Here is a 4817-nt window from a genome sequence, read left to right on the forward strand (position 1 = left end):
GTGGTGGTACGAGACTCGTACAGTTGCCTCTGTACCTCCAGAAGCTCAGTCTGGAGCTTATTGACCATGTCACTCCAGTTCCTTGAAACTCCAAGGAAGGAGTTAAGCATGTCGGCATTCTCAATTACTAGCCCATGGATCCAATCTTCATCATCCTCAGAATCAAACATTTGCTCTAGGTAAGATCGGTCATGTTGAGAACCCACTAGAGGGGGTGGGGTGCGTTGGTTGAAGGAGGGACTTCACCAGATGTTTCCTTATTTGAAAGATTGGAGGTTGGGTTGGGAATTTCGTTTGCAGCAGTTGCAAGCATGTTATTGGAAGAACTAGCCATGAAATTTTTTTTTTTCTCTTTGATTTCTTTTTCACGTAATCAGAAAATAAAGGATTTGGATGGATGAAAGAGATAATGGGAGGTGGTATTTATAGATGCCAATACACGATTTTTCATTGAAAACCGAAGAGGCACAACCCCATAAGATCATGCCCTTCTTTCTCGCCAGACGTGCAATCAGGCGTCACAGGTTTCAAGGAAAGCCATTTGGGTGTCACGACGGTTTGTTTAATGATTAAACCTATGCCTCGAGCCATAAGATCAAGAGATGCTCTGTGCTTTGTAATAAATTGCAAGGCTAATATGGGTTTATTTTCTTTTGAATAAGAAAATAATTCCCACCCAAAAGAAAATGGGCTTTGAATAAAGCTCGGATACTTAGGCCTAATCTGGGTTAAAACTCAGATTTTTCTTAGAGAAAGAGCCTGAGAGTCATCCCACTCAGATAGGGCCCGTAGAGGCAAAATATGATTTATTGAAAATCATATGAATAATAAAGGATCCTAGTTAATGGTTTTGTGCACAAAATCAAAATTTGATTGATGGAATTAAATTTTCATTAATCCTGAGATGTTAAGTTCAAATAAAAAAGCTTAGTATCTAATTGCCAATCGAATTAAGTTTCGATGACATCAAAATACATAATTCTACCTGATAGAATTTTTACAAAATAAGGGGGGAAATCTTAAGGATGAAAATCATTGGGGATCATTATCCCCTTGCTCAGGAACCACATTGTCCAAATTCCCTAGATTTGGGAATTCTTTTTTGGCATAAATTCAATTTAGACACATAACTATATAAGCTATTTCAACGGGGTCCATGAACTTTAAAATATTTCAAATATACACCCGATCTATTATCTAAATTGAAAAATAAACTTTTGTCCATTGATTCGTTGAGAGATCAGTTAAATGACAGTTTGGCTTTTGCTGACCGGGATTACTTGGCGATGTGGCGCTATCTCAGCAAACATTTCTCGCCAAATGAGCGACACATGCCCACAATTTAATAATAATAGAGAGAGAGAGAGTTTGTGGGCCCGTGTCAGAGGTTAGGTGAACCCGTGTCGCTCATTTCCCGCCAAATGAGTGACACGGGTCCACCTAACCCCTGGCACGGATCCACAAACTCATCATCTCTTTCTTGCTCGTTGAACACAAGTGAGGGATTTATATTCGAATTTGGAGGAAAACGTGATGTTTTTGGGAGACTAAATGGTCAGAAAAGCGTTCGACGAGCGGGAAAGAGGTGATAGGTGTGTGGGCTCGTGTCAAGTGGACATGTGTTGCTTATTTGGCTGGAAATGTATGCTAAGTTGGTGCCATGTCGCCAATTAATCCCCGTTAGCAAAAGCCAAGCTGACATTTAACTGATCTCTCAATAAATTGATGGACGAAATTTCATTTTTCAATTTACATAATAAATCAGGTGTATATTTGAAATATTTAAAAGTTCGTAGACCCTATTGAAATAGCATATATAGTTATGTGTCTAAATTGAATTTATGTCTTCTTTTTTTATTCTCTCCTTACAACTTCCAAAACCTTCGAGGAAGCAGACATTGATCAACTCGACATATTTTGGAGAGTCTTCAGCAAGAGAAGTTGCAAGCTTCTCCTTTAGATCTTGATTTTCTTTTTGGAGAGCTTAATGAACAGCTTCTTTTTCAGTAAGGCTGGACTTAAGAATTGTAAGGGAGACCACATTCCCAGCGTTCTCCAGCTCCAAGTTTGAAACCTCTAAGGTGCTTGCCTCAATCTGATCTCATCTCCTTTAGGGACAACTCTTTCCTTTCTAGAAGAACTTTTGAATCTCTCAGCTCAATATTACTTCTGATTCAAGAGGTGTTAATAGCAGAGAGATCTTTCTTCAAACTGTTAATAGAGGCTTTGAGTTGGGCAATTTCAGTGGAAGAAGCTTCGCGAGTTTGATGAAGTTCTTCATGGATATATAGTTCTGACCTCGTCTTCAAGATCCCCTCTTAGCCTCATCATGTCAGCATCCAAGCTCGCCCTGCCCAGTAAAGACTGAGAAGGGGAAAAAGGTGTCACATGTGCATGCATTGAAAGTATATAGAAAATAGGCTTAAATATAAGTACCTTTACTTGAGCCACAGCACCCAAAATACAAGCCTTTTCAGTGGATAAATTCCCTGCTGGTTTGTCAAGTGGTGGCATTGGTAGGTTCGAGTCACTGAAAAGCCTCGACATTGCAGATTTGAAATCTTTTGGCAATTCAGTTTTATGATTGGCCTGATCTGGGGTAACCTCGATTGAAGAATGAATAGGAGAAAGCTCCCCCGACCCACCAAGATCATGATGTACATCCATTTTTGGGCTATTTTCCTCAAGAGAAAGTTTATGAGCTGCGATCTTCTTCAGGGGGAGATTTTTAAACCTTTCTAAGGGCATTAGAAGGCTAGGATCTTCTTGAAGTTCCTTTTTCCTTTTTGATACTTGACACAATGGGACCATGTGTCTCTTGGTGGTGAATAGAAGGGGAATAGAAACCTCGATTTCTTTGGGAGAACCAACAGTCTTTGAGCTCATGGCTTCGGTTGTTTCAGCAATGTCCTTAAAACAAGGACCGGTTTGAGCAACAACAACCTCAACACTGCTCCCCAAAGGTGGAATGTCCTTGAGGCTCATAATTTTTTGAATCCTCTTTTCTTGATCCTTGTTGATGATAGGGCAAGCTCTTCTATTTTCAGGAATCCCCACGAAATTCCATTTTTGAGGGACCGGAAAGTCCTTGGGATCATCATCCCTAAATTCCTAATCACCACCCACATGAACAAAATATCCTTTCCAGTCGTGATTTAAAGATGAGTTATCTGTAATAAGCGACCGACCTTTTCTAGGAATTAGATACCAAAAGCATCTAGCTACTTTCTCCGTTAGTCTAAGATTATAAAAATACATGATCTCCCTAACAGTAAGATATGTTTTTTTTTTCCTATTTTCCATGTATGTACCTAAATAGGTTCCATTGCGTTAAAATGTGAAGGAGAGTTATCCAACTGTTGGGAACAAGTTGGGCTGGAGGGAGGTCGAAGTACCACAAGAATTCTCTAATAGTGTGATGAAGGGAAAGGTGGAGTCCGAAATCAAAAGGTTGTTTAAAAAAGCATATGACATTTTCATAAAAGTAAAGGCGCATGCCTTTTTGGACCGGGGGTCGAAAAAGTGATCTTGTGAGGGCGGTGAAGATGTTTAAGGTTTTTGCAGTCCTTTTCTGTCACATGGCACGACACTCCATTAATTCCCAGAAGCGGATACTTTTGAGGTCGAATTGCATCTTCCACAACTAGAATTTCAATGTCGTATTGACTAGGGAGAATGATTGGGATGGTAGAGGGAATAACGGATGAATCCATAATTAGGGTTTTTAAAAGAGAAGGAAGACTGAAGTTTGGTATTTTATCTTCAAAGAGTTTAAGGTTGCAATGGTTGGAACTCCTCGATCCCTTAAAGCTTCGAGCATTAAGGAAGAAGGGGTAACTGATGGGCCATATTTCATTTTATCATATAATGAGTTATTTAGGAGCCTAGATAATTATCCATGAAGCCCAAAGAGCTTGTGATATGAAGGCTCATAGCCCAATTAATTGACATTCAGGATAAGCCATAAAGTGGCTCGCAAATTCAAATTTAAAAATAAACTGTCTCGGCAGTTCTAAGCTAGCCTCGACAGTTAAACTGAGAGAAGTTATTCCCAATTTTTCAAGGATAAACCACTCCAAGTTCATGGTATAAAGCTCGGCAGAAGTTAGAACACGAGGGTAAGGATACAAAACCTGAGTAATAGTCTACTTTCATTAAAAATGAAATCTAACTTAAGCATCGGAGTCCCTATGAGGAACAACCTCACATGGAATACTTAGAACTCACTTGTTCATGGTTGCAGGAAGTCCAAGGAAGCAAGGAGCGGTTAACACTCAAATCACCAATATGTCAGCCAAGTGCGAATTCGAGTCTCATTAGCACTAATATCACAAGTTTAAATGTTTAACGAGACTTAGGAAATTTAGGGGGTGTCCTCAACTTAGATTTTAATAGATTTTAAAAGTCCAACAAAATCTAGGTGTTCTCAATTAGGATTTTAATGGATTCCATAGAAATGTAGGTGTCCCTAACTCAAATTTTAATGGATTCCAACGAAATTTAGGTATCCTAAAAAACTCATGGATTTCATTAAGTGATGAATTTCAATGGATTTGAATGGATTTTTTACACAACAAATTTTATGAGAATTCAGCCAATATCCCTAAAATTTTGATAGATTCTATGAATTTTAAAATCCATTAAAATCTGAGTTGGGAACACTCCTTAATTTCTAGGACTTTAGGTAGTATGCAAGTAAAATTCACATGTGAAAATTAGGGAAATGTTATTTCTCCCCGAATAAAAAAAGGACACCGTAGTTCTTGAGGAAGGAATAATTTTGTGTCCAAAAAAATGTTTGTATTCAAATTGCAATG

The sequence above is a fragment of the Dryas octopetala genome, chromosome 7, assembly GCF_963921425.1.
Source record: "Dryas octopetala chromosome 7, drDryOcto1.1, whole genome shotgun sequence".
In the NCBI taxonomy this organism is placed as follows: Eukaryota; Viridiplantae; Streptophyta; class Magnoliopsida; order Rosales; family Rosaceae; genus Dryas; species Dryas octopetala.